The sequence below is a fragment of the Saimiri boliviensis genome, chromosome Y (genome assembly GCF_048565385.1).
Source record: "Saimiri boliviensis isolate mSaiBol1 chromosome Y, mSaiBol1.pri, whole genome shotgun sequence".
Taxonomy (NCBI): Eukaryota; Metazoa; Chordata; class Mammalia; order Primates; family Cebidae; genus Saimiri; species Saimiri boliviensis.
This window is the reverse complement of record NC_133471.1, coordinates 14,128,543-14,144,367: the sequence shown is the minus strand read 5'-3', so window position 1 is coordinate 14,144,367 and position 15,825 is coordinate 14,128,543.

The window sequence follows — 15,825 nt, the reverse complement described above, 5'->3', positions numbered from 1 at the left end:
ATTGAATCTGCTATATTTTTTTCACTGTATTTATTATTATTTCTTGGATGTAAGACAAAGATCATTGGGTATAATCAGACAAAAGAATACTGTTACATACATCTTAGTGCATCGGCACAACTACATTATATATTGGTGCAGGGGCTGAGAATAAAATAATTCGGGAAGATAAGAGTGGATTTTTAAACTTCCAAATTTATTTTGAAAGTATCTTGCTTGTTTTATTTTAGTTTTCTTTCAAAAAGAGCTGGACAACGACATGGGATTTAAAGGAGAACCTAGGGAAACTGAAAGCTTCAGGTCAAGGACGCACCTTGGTGTTACCTTATTTCCATTAGACTAAATCTGGTCCCTGGGAACTCATCAGGCCTTACAGGTTGGCACGAGGACTTACAGGTTTTTTCAATAAAATATACCATTTTCCTTTTCACAGCTATTATGTCTTTATAAATATTTTATATACAATGTTGTGGGCATTTTTAACATTTAGGCATAAATTTTGCTGGGTAGAGCCACTTGATGACTTAATAATCAGAAAAGAAATTCAAATAAGTTTGTTTTTGTAATTTCCCTGAACTAAGGGAAATTTAAGATTTAAGTATAAATTTTACCTATAAGGCCATATTGTCTTTCAATAATACACATTCATGACATTGTATGGGAGAATATTTTGTCCCAAGTGAATATTGTTTTATATTTGTGGTTGTTTTTTTTCTTTTTCTTTTTTCTTTTTTTTTTTTTCAAAAATAAGATATTATTTTCTTCTGTGTAACAACTGCATTATGAGATCAGTTAATTTTTGCCTGTTGGAAGGCATACGGGGGAGGCAATCTATCAAACTGCAAATCACTGTTTTTAACTCTTACTGAAAAGAATTTGGAGTTGGACTTTCTTTTCATTTTATTTGTTTATTTATTTATTTACTTACTTACTTACTTACTTACTTACTTGTTTTTGAGATGGTGTTTTTCTCCTGGCATCAAGGTTGGAGGACTGCAGTTGTGCAGACTTAGCTTTCTGCATCCTCCACCTCCTGGGTTAAAGTGATTCTCCTGCCTCAACCTCTAAAGTAGCAGCAATTACAGGCGCCTTTACACCCAACCTGGCTAGTTTTTGTATTTTTAGTTGAGACGGGGTTTCACCACCTTAGCCTGTCTTATGATAAACACCTGGAGAAATGAGATGTACATTTTACTGAAAATGTTGGCACCTCATTGTCCAAAAACAGCATTTTCCTGTTTATTTTTCATTTACATTTTTCTATCAGTGATTAGGTCCCAAATGTTATCTGCAAGCCGGCAGCCTTCACTTTTATTCTTGGGAAAAACACACTGTTAAAGGACAAATTTTAGCCTAGTTTCTCTTCCCATCTAATAAAGGACAATTCAGTTTCTACACTCTTCTTAGGCACAAGTTACTACATTCTTATGAATCTGTTTTGCATTCCACTTATGTGGGTCTTAAAATGTTTGACAGTCAATTTGTCTCATTCTCTGAGATTTTGATGTTTTTTGGGAACATAGATACGAAGACCAAAGTAAGTATGAGGACACTCTCTCCATTAAAATTTCTGGCACAAATTTTACTACTAAATGACAGTAGAACTAGGTATCCTCACAATGGATATTTTGAAATTCTTTTGGCCTCAGTGGGTTCAGTAAAAAGGCAGGGGAGGAAGCTTTGTGAGCATGCCTAGTTCTGCTGACTAGCTCAATCCATGAGTAAATATTATGCTTGCATTTGTAAGCAGAACATATGACAGTTTCTGGGACCCAGATGAGACAGAGGACAGAATAGAATAATGCTTTAACAATTCCTATTTATCCTAAATGATACCAAGAAAAAAAGGAAAGATGTCTGAAGGATGCCTTGTCTTATCTCTGTTTCTAAACAGTAACAAAGCATCTGTAGGCTGCATTCTCCTCAAATGCATTTGGAGGTCTTTAGGGGGAGACTTTTTCAAAGATGGCTGAAAAGGTACAGCTCCAGAGCACAGTTCCCAGTGAGAGCAAGGCAGAAGAGGAGTGATCTCCACGTTTCACCTGATGTACCGGGTTTATCTCTATGGGAATTGTTGTACAGTGGGTGTAGATAAAAGAGGGCAATTTGAGGAAGAATGGGGTGATGACTCATGCAGGAAGTGCAACAAGCTAGAGGACCACCCTCCCAACAAACAGAGGACATCAGGGACTGTTCCAGTCACTCCAGCACTGATTCAAAAACTGCACTCCTCCCAAGGTCTTTACAGCCCACAAACCAGGAAATTCCCACCAGAGCCAACAAATACCATGGTTTTTAGTACAAAACTGGACAGCCATTTTGTCCAGTTCCTGGAATGCCTGCAAGACAAAGCCAGCCATTCCCCTGCAAAATTTGGGGATTGTTGAAGGCAGGGAGTGAAGGGATCCATCTCAGCAGATTCCACTCCTACTAAGAACAGCAAACTGAAACTCGCTGGCTTGAGATGTTCACAGCCAGCACAGCAGTTTGAGCTCAACCTGGGACAGTTGAGCTAAATGCGGGGAGGGGTGTCTGTCATTCCCAGTGCAGTCTGCCATTACTGAGAAAATCCTAACCTTGCCTGTGTAAACAAAATTGCCAAGAAGTTTACATTAGCAACTCTATGGGGAGCTTGGCAACTCAACAACACTTTTGCAAGCAAACTATGACTAGATTCCATCTTTGCTGAGCAGGGTATCTCTGAAAAAATGCAGCAGCCAGACAGGGACTTATAAATAAAGCCCCACCTTTCTGGGACAGAGCACCTAGGAAAAAGAGTGGTTGTGAGTTCCACTGTCACACACTTAAACATTCCTGCCCAGCAGCTCCCACATCTCTGCCCAGCAGCTCTGAAAGGAAAGACAGACCTCCCAAAACAGCAGCATACTTGAGCTTTGATGAGGGACATATGACCCTCAAGTGGCTCCATGACCCCTGCGTATCCATAGAGACACCTCATACAAGAGAGTGCTGGCTGACATCTGGCATGTACCATTCTTGGACAAAGCTACCAGAGGAAGAAACAGGAAGGATTGCTGTTCAATCCAGACCCTGATTGCCTGGGAATCACCCATGGGAGCTGCTGTTCTGCAGTGGACCTCCAGCAGTCCTGCAGCAGAGGGGTCTGTTAGAAGGAAAGCTAAAAAGCAGAAAGAAATAGCTACAACATTAACAGAAATAATATATACTTAGGGATGTCATCTGAAAGTCACCAACTTCAAAGACCAATAATAGTTAAATCCACTAAGATAAAAAAAAAAAAAAAAAAAAAAAAAAAAAAAAAAAAAAAAAAAAACTCACAAAAGGCTGAAATCATCAAAAACCCAAATGCTGCTCCTCCTCTAAGGAACACTACTCCACTTCAGCAAGTTAAGAAAACGGAATGGAGAATGAGTTTGACAAATAGACAGATGTAGGCTTCAGTAGGTGGGTAATATCCAACTTCTTTGAGCTACAGGAACATGTTCTAATGCAATGCACAGAAACTAAGAACCTTGAAAAAAGGGTAGTTGAAATGCTGAGTGGAATAAACAGCTTAGAGAAGAACATAAACAACCTGATGGGGCTGAAAAACAAAGCACAAGAAATTTATGAAGCATACATAAGTTTCAATAGCTGAATTAACCAAGCAAAAGAAAGCATATCAGAGTTTGAAGATCAACTCAATGAAATAAAATGACAACTCAAGAGTGGGTAACAAAAAAGAGTGAAAAGAAATGAACAAAGCCTCCAGGACATAGGGGATTATAGGAAAGACCTAATCTACATTTGATACGTGTCTCTGAATGTGATGAGGAGAGTTAATCTAAGGTGGAAAACACGCTTCAGAATATTATCAAGGAGCATTTCCCAATGTAGCAATGTAGGCCAACATTTAAATCCAGGAAATTAAAAAAAAAAAAAAAATCACAAAGGTATCCCTCAGGAAGAGCTACCACAAGGCAGATAATCATCTGATTCGCCAACATTGAAATGAACTTAAAAATGTTAAGAGCAGCCCGAGAGAAAGGTCAGATTAGCCACGAAGAGAAGCTCGTCAGACTCCTAAGATTTTTCTCCACAAAACCCCTGAAAACCAGAAAAGAGTAAATGCCAATATTCATCATTTTTAAAGAAAAGAATTTTCACCCAAAATATCATATCCAGAGAAATTAAGTCTCATAAGTGAAGGAGAAATAAAATTCTTTACAGACAAGCAATTGCTGAGAGATTTTGTCACCACCAAGCCTGCTTTACAAGAGCTCTGAATGAAGCCAGAAAAAATTTTAGGCCAATATCAATGATGCACATACATGCAAAAGTCTTCAATAATATATTTGCAAACCAAATGAAATAGCACATCAAAAAGATTATTTATTGCAATCAAGTAGTTTCATCCCAGGCATATAAGACTGGTTCAATATATAAAAATCTATAAAAGTAATCCCTCACATAAACAAAACCTAAGACAAAAAACACATGATTGTCTCAATAGTTGCAGAGAAAGGTTTTGGACAAGATTGAACAGCCCTGTGGGCTAAAATCTCTCAATAAACTAGATATTGATGAAACATATCTCAATATAATAAAAGCTATTTATCAAAAACACATAGCCAATATCATACTGAATAGGCAAAAACTGGAAGCATTCCCTTTGAAAACTGGCTCTAGAACAGTTTGCCTTTTCTCACAATTTCTATTCAACGTAGTATTGGAAGTTCTAGCCAAAGCAGTCAGCCAAGAACAAGAAATAAATGGCATTTGATTAGGAAATGAGGAAGTCAAATTTTCTCTAATTGCAGAAGACATGTTTGAATATTTAGAATACCTCATGGTCTCAGCCTCAAATCTCCTTTATATGATAAACAACTTCAGCAGAGTCTCAGGATACAAAATCAGTGTGCAAAAATTACAAGCATTTTTTAACCTACACCAATAACAGGCAGAAAACTAAATCATGGGTGAACTACCATTCACAATTGCTACAAAGAGAATAAAATAATGATGACTACAACTAACAAAGGATGTGAAGGACCTCTTCAAGAAGAACTACAAACCACTGTTCAAGAAAAAGGAGAGGACACAATCAGATATAAAAATATTCCATGTTCAAAGTTAGAAAGAATTTATATTGTAAATATCGCATACTGCCTCAAATAATTTCTAGATTCAATGCTCTCCCCATCAATGTACCACTGACTTTCTGCAAATAATTAGAAAAAAATCACCTGAAATCTCATGTGGAACCAAAAGAGAGCCTGCATAGCAAAGACAACACTAAGCAAAAAGAACAAAGCTGTAGGCATCACGGTACCTGACTTCAAACTATACCACAAGGCTAAAATAATGAAAACAGTATAGTAATGGTACCAAAACAGAGATAGAGATGAATGGAACAGAATAATGGCCTTGAAAGTAATGTCACACATTTACAACCTGATCTTTGACAGGACTGACACAAGCAATGGGAAAAGAATCCTCTTTTTAAATAAATGGTGTTGGGAGATCTAGGTAGCCATGTGCAGAAAGTTGAAACTAGACCCCTTCTTTACACTTTATAAAACATTAAATCCAGATGAGTTAGAGGTTTAAACATAATGCCTACACGCTAAAAATTCTAGAAGAAAATATAGGCAATACCATTCAAGACAGAGGCATAGACAAGGATTTCATGACTAAAACACCAAAAGCAATGGCAACAAAATCTAAAACAGACAAATGAGATCTAATTAAACTTAAGAGTTTCTGCACAGACAAATAAACAATCATTGGAGTGAATTGACAATCAACAGAATAGTAAAGTTTTTATAAGGTACTCTTCTGACAAAGGCCTAATATCTAGAATCTATAAAGAAGTAAACCAAATTTGCAAGAAAAAAAATCAATTAAAAAGTGTGCAAAGCATATGAACAGACAATTTTCAAAAGAAGACATTTATCCATCCAACAAACATACAAAAAAATGCTCATCATCATTGATCAATAGGTAAATGTAAATCAAAACCATATTGAGATACCATTTCATGCCAGTTAGAATAATAATCATGAAAAAATCTGGAAACAACAAGTGCTGGAGAGCCTGTGGAGAAAGAAGAATGCTTTTACAGTGTTGGGGGAGGTGTAAATTAGTTCAACCACTGTGGAAGACATTGTGTCAGTTCCTGAAGGATCTAGATACAGAAATACCATGTGACCCAGAAATTCTATTATAGAGTATATACCCAAAGAATTACAAAATTTTCCATTATAAAGTCTCACATATGTTCGTTGTGACAGTTTTCAATACCAACGACTTGGAACAAACCTAAATGCCCATCACTGAGAGACTGGATAAAGAAAATGTGTCACATATACACCATGGAATACTATGCGCCATATAAAAGCATAGCTTCATATCCTTTGCAAGGACATTAATCGAGCTGGAAACCATCATTTTCAGCTAACTAACACAAGAACAAAAAACCAAATACTGCATATTCTCACTAATAATTGGATGTTGAACAATGATAACCCATAGACATTGGAAGGAGAACATCACACACTGAGATTTGTTGGGTAATTAGGGAGGGGCTGGTAAGGGAGAGATAGCACATGTTGGGGAGATTGAGGAGGAAAATTGTTAGGAGATATATTAAATGTAGTCGAAGGGTGGATATATGCAGCAAACCACCATGGCAGATGTATACATATATAAAATCCTTCCCAATCTGCACATGTAATCTAGAAGTAGAATAAATTTATATATATATATATATATATATATATATATATATATATATATGTACATATATATGTGTGTATACATATATTATTCACACATTATATATAGAAAATATACACTCATTTATTATATATATAAAATATATGTACACATTTATTTTACAGACACACACAAACGCACACACACACACACACACACACACACACACACACACATACACATACACATATATGATAGACGATAGACTTCCACCAAGATGGTCAAATAAAAACAGGTCCTGAATGTGGCTTTCAGTAAAAGAGAAGCAGAAGACCAGTGAACTCCATATTTCCAACTGAGATGCCAGGTTACTTTCAATGGGATTGGTTGGACAGTGGGTGTAGCCAAGAGAAGGGAACACAGGCAGGGACTGGTTATGCCCCACCTGGGAAATGTGGCTGATTGGAGGATTAGGGAATTTACCTCCTCAGCACTCTCGTTCGAATAGTGTGCTTCTTCCCTTTCCTTTGCAACCCACAGTCTGGGAGAATGCATCTGGGCTGTGAAGTGCAGTGAGTTGCCAGTACAGATCTGAGCAATAGCTCCAGCCAATTCAGCACTGAGTACTCAGCACAGAACTGGTTGAAGATTTTGGCTAACATTGAGAGTACCAGCAGAACAGATAATCTGCTCCCTAGAAAGAGGGAGAGCTAAAAGCAGGGAGACAGGTGATACAGTTTGTTTGGCAGGCCCCACACCCACAAACATCAGCAAACTGAAGTCTTCTCACTTGAGAGTTGCCCACCTAACACATCAGTTCAAGCTTGACATAGGACAATTGAGCTCAATGGGGGAATAGGCATCCACCATAGTGAAGGTGGGTTTAATCTCAGCTGCATAAACCAAAGCCAGAGGAAGCCTACACACAGTAGGCAGGCTGAGTCCAAAGTCCTAGCAGTGTCTCTGCTGGCACACAAGGGACAGATTGCTTCCTCAAGTAGCTCTCTGACCCCTGCATAACAACAACAACCAAAAATCCTGATACACTGGAGGGTCCTGACTGTTAGAAGAAAAACTAAAAAACAGAAATAAATAGCTTCAACATCAACCAAAATAATTTCTACCCGGAGATACCATCAAAAATCACCAACTTGAAAGGCCAAAGGTAGATAAACCCATGAAGATGGGAAGAAAAGAGTGCAAATACAATGAAATCATCAAAAACCAGAATGTCTCTCTTCCTCCAAGGGATTATAACTAGACACCAGCAAGGCAAAAAACAAAACAAAGAACTACAATAACAACATAAAATAGGATAGACGATGGGTATGACAAATTGACAAAAGCAGGCTTCAAAAGGTGGATAATAACCAAATACTCTGAGCTAAAGGAACATGTTCTAACTCAGTGAAAATAAACAAAAAATCTTGAAAAACTTTAGACCCAATGCTAACGAGTTTGGAGAACATAAATGACTTGATAGAGGTGAAAAACACACTATGAGGACATTGCAAATCATACACAATTTTCAGTAGCCAAATGGGTCAAGCAGAAGACAGAATATCAGAAATTAGAGATTAATTCAATGAAATAAAATGAGAAGACAAGATTAGAGAAAAAAGAGTAAAAAAAAAAAAAAAAAAAAAGCGTCCAAAAAATATAGGATTATGTGAAAAAATCTATTCTACACTTGATCAGTGTACCTGAGGGTGATGGGAAGGCTGAATCCAAGTGGGAAAACACTCCTAAGAATATTATTCTGAAAAACATTTCCAATCTAGCAATTCAGCCAAACTTTCAAAACCAGGAAATACAGAGAACAACACAAAGATATCCATACAGAAGAGCAACCCCAAGGCATGTAATTGTCAGAATCATCAGCAATTAAGTCAACTTAAAAATGCCAAGTACAGCCAGAGAGAAAGGTTGGGTCACCCACAAAGGGAAGCCCATCAGACCCACAGTGGATCTCTTGGCAGCAACTCTACAAGCCAGAAAAGAGTAGGGGCCAATATTCAACATCCTTAAATAAAACAGCTTTTAACCCAGAATACGATAAGTGAAAGAGTAATAAAATTCTTTATGGACAAGCAATTACTGAGAGATTTCATCACCACCACACCTGCCTTACAAGAGCTCCTGAAAGAAGCACCAAACATGGAAAAAAACAACCAGTACCAGCCACTGCAAAAACGTACCAAATATAAAGCCCAACCATGCAATGAATAAGCTGTGTCAATTAACCTGCAAAACAACCAACCAGTAACAAAATGGCAGGATCAAATTCACACCACATATAATAATATTAATGTTAAATGTAAATGGCCTAAATGCCCCAATCAAAAGACACAGACTAGCAAACGATAAAAAGTTAAGATCCATCAGTGTGCTGTACTCAGAAAATCCAACTCACAAGCAAAGACACACATGGACTAAAAATAAAGGGATGGAAAAAGATTTACAAAGCAAATGGAGAGGAAAAAATATATATATATACTTTAAATCAACAAATATCAAAAGAGAGAAAGAAGGGTATTACATGATGATAAAGGGATCAATGCAACGAGAAGAGCTAACTACCCCAGTTATATATACACCCAAAACAAGAGCACCCAGAAACATAAAACAACTTCTAAAGACCAACAAAAAACTTAGACTACCGCGCAATAATAGTGGGCAGACTTTAACATTGCACTGCCAATATAGACAGATTAACAACACAGAAAATTAGCAAAAATATCCCAAACTTGAATACAGATCTGGACCAAGTGGACGAAATATACATCTCCAGAACTCTCCACCCCAAGTGGACCAAATATACATCTCCAGAACTCTCCACCCCAAATCTGCAGATCATGCATTATTTTCAACACCACATCATACTTACTCTAAAATTGATCACATAATTGGAAGTAAACCTCTCATTAGCAAATGCAAAAAATAGAAATTATAAAAAAGTCTCTCAGACCACAGTGCAATTGAAATTAGATCTCAGGATTATAAACTCACTCAAAACAGTACCACTAAATGGAAAATGAACAACTGACTCCTGCATGACTACTGGATAAACAATGAAATTAAGGCAGAAATAAAGATGTTCTTCAAAACTAGTAAGAACAAAGACGCAATGTACCAGAATGTTTGGAACACATTTAAAGCAGTGTCTATAGGGAAATTTATAGCAATAAATGACCACATGAGAAGTGAGAAAAGATCTAAAATTGACACTATATTGTCAAAATTTAAGGAGCTGGACAAACAATATCAAAAAAAAAAAAAAAAAAAAAAAAAAAAAAAAAAAAAAAAAAAAACTCATAAGCTAGCAGAACAAAGATCAGAGCAGAACTGAAGGAGACTAAAACAGAAAAGCTCTTCAAAAAATTTATAAATGCAGGATCTTTCTTTATTGTAAAAATCAACAAAATAGACAGACTACTAGCCATACTAACAAAAAAAGAAAAGAGAGAAGAATCAAATAGACATAACAAAAATTGATAAATGGGACACCACTACTGATTACATGGAAACACAAATTACCTTCACAGATTACTACAATCAACTCTATGCACATAAACCAGTAAACTTCAAAGAAATGGATTAATTTCTGGACACTTGCACCCTTCAAAGACTAAACCAGAAAGAATTTAAACACCGAATAGAAGAATAATAAGCTGAAGTTGAGGGAGCAATTAACAGTCTAACAACAACAACAACAACGACAACAACAACAACAACAAATAAATTAAAAAATAAAAAAATAAAATAAAATCCGGGTCCAGTTGGGTTGATAGCCAAATTCTTCCAGATGTGAAAACAAGAACAGGTACCACTTCTTTTAAAACTATTCCAAATAATATAAAAAGAGGGAATCCTCCCTAACTCATTTTATGAGACCAACATCATCCTGATATCAAAAGCAAGCCCAGATTCAACTAAAAAAAAAAAAAAAAAAAAAAAAAAAAAAAAAAAAATTAAACCAGTATACATGATGAACATATATGTAAAAATTTTACTTACAAACCGAATGTGACAGCATATTAAGAAGCTTATCATCACTATCAAGGAGGCTTCATCTCAGGGATGAAAGTCTGGTTCAACAAAGGCAAGACTATAAATGAAATCCATTACATAAACAGAACCAAAGACAAAACCACATGATTACCTACATAGATGCAGAGAAGGCCTTCAACAAAATTGAACAGCCTTCCACAAAATTCAACAGCCCTTTATGCTATACACTCTAAATAAACTAGCTATTGATGGAATGTACCTCAAAATGATAAAAGCTATTTATGACAAATCCACAATCAATATTATACTGACTGAACAAAACCTGGAAGCATTCCCTTTGAAATATGGCACTAGACAAAGATGCCCTCTCTCACCACACCTACTTAATATATTATTGGAAGTTCTAGCCAGAGTAATCTGGCAAGAAAAATAAATAAATTTTATTCATTTAGGAAAACAGGAAGTCAACTTGTCTCTATTTGCAGATGACATGATTGTATATTTGGAAGACCCCATTGTCTCAGCCCAAAATATCCTTAAACTGATAAGAGTCTTCAGCCAAGTCTCAGGATACAAAATCACTGTGCAGAAAACAAAAGCATTTATATATATCAATAACAGGATAACAGAGATCCAAATCAAGAGTATTCCTTTATTCACAATTTCTACAAAGAGAATAAAATACCTAGAAATACAACTAACAAAGGAAAAGGATCTCATCAAGAACTACAAACCGCTGCTGAAAAAAATAAGAGAGGACACTAACAGTTGAAAAAACATTTTATTCTCAGCTTTAGAAAGTAACAGTATCATGAAAATGTCCATACTGCCCAAAGTAATTTATAGAAATAATGCTATCCCCATCAAACTATCATTGACTTTCTTCACATAACAGAGAAAAATAAATAAATAAATAAATAAATAAATAAATAAATAAATAAAATTAAAAAATAAAATAGATAAATTAAAAAAAAAAAAAAAAAAAAAAAAAAAAAAAAAAAACACACTTCAAACTTTGTAAGAAACCAAAAAAGAGGCTGCAAAGCCAGGACGGTCCTTAGCAAAAAGAACAAAGCTGGAGGCATCATGCCACCTGACTTCAAACTATTATACAAGGCTACTCTAATTAAAACATCATGATACTGGTACCAAGTCAGAGATATACACAAATGAAACAGAACAGAGGCACTGAAGGTAACGCCACACATTTACAAAACTGGGGAAAACAAAACAAAACAAAACAAAATCGACAAAAATAAGCAATGGGGGAAAGGATTCCATGTTTAATAAATGGTGTTGGGAAAACTGGCTAGCCATGTGCAGAAAGCTGAATCTGGACTCCTTCCTTACACATTACACTAAAATTAACTCCAGACAGATTAAAGATTTAAACATAAAACATAACACCATAAAAACTCTAGAAGAAAACCTAGGCAAAAACATTCAGTCCATAGGCATCAGTAAGGACTTCATGGATAAAACACCCAAAAGCAATGGAAACAGAAGCCAAAACAGACAAATTTGATCTAAGTAAACTGGAGAGTTTCTGCACAGCAAAAGAATATATCATTAGAGTAAACTGGGATCCAACAGCATGGAAAAAATTTTGCAATATATCTATCGGACCAAGGGTACTATGCAGAATCTACAAAGAAATAAAGCAGATTTACAAGAAAACAATGCTCATTATTACTGGTCATTAGAGATACGTAAAATCAAAACCATATTGAGGTACCATCTCATGACAATTAGAATGACTATCATTAAAAATTCTGGAGACAACAGATGCTAGAGACGATGTGGAGAAATAGAAACATTTTAACACTGTTGGTGGGAGTGTAAATTAGTTCAACCATTGTGGAAGACAGTGCAGCAATTCCTCAAGGACCTAGTATTAGAAATTCCATATGACCAAGCAAACCCATTACTGGCTATATATCCAAAGGATTTTACATTGTTCTCTTATAAAGACCCATTCACTTGTATGTTCACTGTGGCACTGTTTACAATAGTAAAGATCTGGAACCAATCCAAATGCTCATCAATGATAGACGGGACAAATAAATGTGCAAATATATATCATAGAATACTATGCAACCTTAAAAAATGAGGAATTCATATCCTTTATAGTGACATGGATATATCTGGAAACCACCATTCTCAGCTAACTGACACAGGAACAGAAAAGAAAACACTGCCTATTCTCACTCCTAGATGGGTGTCAAACAATGATAATACATGGGCACATGTAGGGGAACATATAACACTGGGATATTTTGGGGGTTGGGGCAGTGAGGTACAGTGATGGGCAGGGAGGGTAGGTAGGGATGGATAACAATGGGAGAAATGCCTGATATAGGTGATGGGAAAACTGATGCAGCAAACAACCATGGCATGTTTGTACCTATGGAACAGTCCTGCAATATCTGCTCATGTACCCCAGTATTTAAAGTTGAGTAACAGAAATAAATAAATAAATAATAAAAAAAACGAATATGGAATCATTGAAATTTTATTGACCTTGAGACTCTGAATATAAACAAACAACAACAAGAACACTAACAAACAAAAAACAGTTTGGATTGGGCACGGTGGCCCATGCCTGTAATCTCAGCACTTTGAGAGGCTGAGGAAGTGAATTTCTGATGTCAGGAGTTTGAAACAAGATTGTCCATCATAGTGAAACTTCACTGCTACTAAAAGTACAAAAATTAGTCAGGTGTGGTGGCAGGTGCTTGTAATCTTAGCTGCGGGACGTTGAGGCATGAGAATTGCTAGAATCAGGGAGGCAGAGTTTGCAGTGAACCAAGATTGTGTCAGTGCACTCCAGCATGGACAATAGAGCAACAATCAATTTCAAAAATATAAATAAAAAATGAAACATCAGCTTATATTCTATTGAAAACAAAATCGTCATTTTACAAACAGGATGACTTCTCTTCTAAATAATTTACTTAAATATGGTTTTAAGTATAAAATGTCCTTTTTGAATAAATAGCCCATAGAAAATTTAATTTAAAATTCAAGTTTATTTAATAAAAGTTTTTTTTTTCATAGATCAAGCTGGTTTGCTTGGCCATTTTATTTGAAATTTACCATATGTATGGATTTTCAAATATATTAGTGTAATAGTATATGTATATAATTTAATTTTGCAAGATTTTTGTGTTTTCGCATAAAGTGACTAGTTATTCTGAAATTTCTAAATTTTCTATATTTACTTACTAATCAAATTAGCTCATATCATTTTTACATAATCATGATTTAGAAAATTGTGAAATTATGTTTTTAACCAAAATAAAACACAATTTTAAAATTATTTTAACATATTCTATAATATTTCTGCTTAAATATATAACTTCCAAGATTCTTAGTAATAGACTAATAATAAATCAACTAATTAATGGATAATTTTTGGATACCTGGATAATTTTTAAGTAAGATAGAATGCTGCAACATTTATCACTATATATATATATATATATATATATATATATATATATATATATATATATGAATGTATACACTTATAATGTATGTATGTGTACTGCAAGTCTGCAAAAATGCTTGTTTATGGAAATATAATTATTAATCACCTACTCCCCACATTTTTCCTATAAAAATTAAAGAAAGCCAATTTAGTTATAAGTTACAGTATTATGGGTGATTGATAATATTCTAACAGAGATACCGGGGGAAAGTAAGATTATGTTTGGAAAGTGATGAAATCTTTAGTTTATCAAGAAAAGCAATAGTTGTTTTTACTCTAAACTAAAGTATCTGATGTTTTCAGAATACAACAAAGGATAGGGAAAGAAAAATTTGTTTCTATTGATATCACCATCATAATTTCTTAGAAACACAGAAATGACAGATTAAGAGTATTTGACTGTGGAATATGAGAAAACAGCTTGCTTTAGTCAGTTCTTGAGTATTCAGCTGGTAGAGCTTGGAAATATGGTTGCAGCATAATTTTTTGAAAAAAAAAAATTTTTTAATGAACTGGAACACCTTACTTTTGAGCTGTGTTCTATACATAACCAGTGATGACAGGGGTAAGTGTGCTACTTTAAAACATATCTGTGCCAATTTTCAGTTCATGAGAGTTATAAACATCTACTGTGGAACATGTTGAGAAGACAAATTGCAAAGAACACACATATATATATACATATATATATATGTATACATATGTGTATATGTATATACATGTATATATGTATATACATATATATGTATATACATGTATATATGTGTATATATGTGTGCATATACACATATATATGTATGCATATATGTTTCTGTGTATATATATATATATATACACACATTTTATATGATAAACATATATATATGTATAAATTTTGACATGCCTTTTTTTAAGTTAGTTATCTAAAAAGGAAGAAATAAAGTATTTTAGTCTACTTTCTGCTGCAGGAACAGAGTACCACAGACTGGACAGTTTGAAAAAAACACTTGTGTTGTCATGGTTCGGGAGGCTGGCAAGTCCAAGGGGCTGCATCGGGTGAGGTCTTCTTTCTATGATACAAGATGACAGTGTGGCATCAGATGGTGAAAGACATATGATGATCAGAAAATTGAGGCCAAACTCATACTTTGATCCAAAGTCCACTCATACAGTAACTAACCTCTTCTCCAGATAGTAAAAAATCCAGTCTTGAGGATATAGCTTCATGGCTAATCACCTCTTAAAGTTCCTACCTCCCTTCCCTATCACAAATGGCTAATTTAAATGTAAAATTTGGAGAGGACATTCAAGATTATGAAAGTAAGCAAGCAAAAAAAAAAAAAAAAAAAAAAAAAAAAAAAAAAAAAAAAAAACTGGAATTAGGAAAAAGTAATAAGTGACTTCTCAAGTAGTCTGGCATAAATTAAATGAGGGCCTAAATTATGATCACACAAAGGTATATATGCTCAGAAGCAATGAGATAGAACCATGCAAACACCGAAAATCTAGGAAAAGTTTAACAAACTCTACATAATTCGATATTTTCTTAATTACTTTTACTCAGTTATTTTAACCTTGAATTTTAGTAGGCAAATATATTCTTAATTAAAATTCACACCTAGTGAGCTCAGTAACCCTGATCACAATTATTTGTATAATCACTTAAG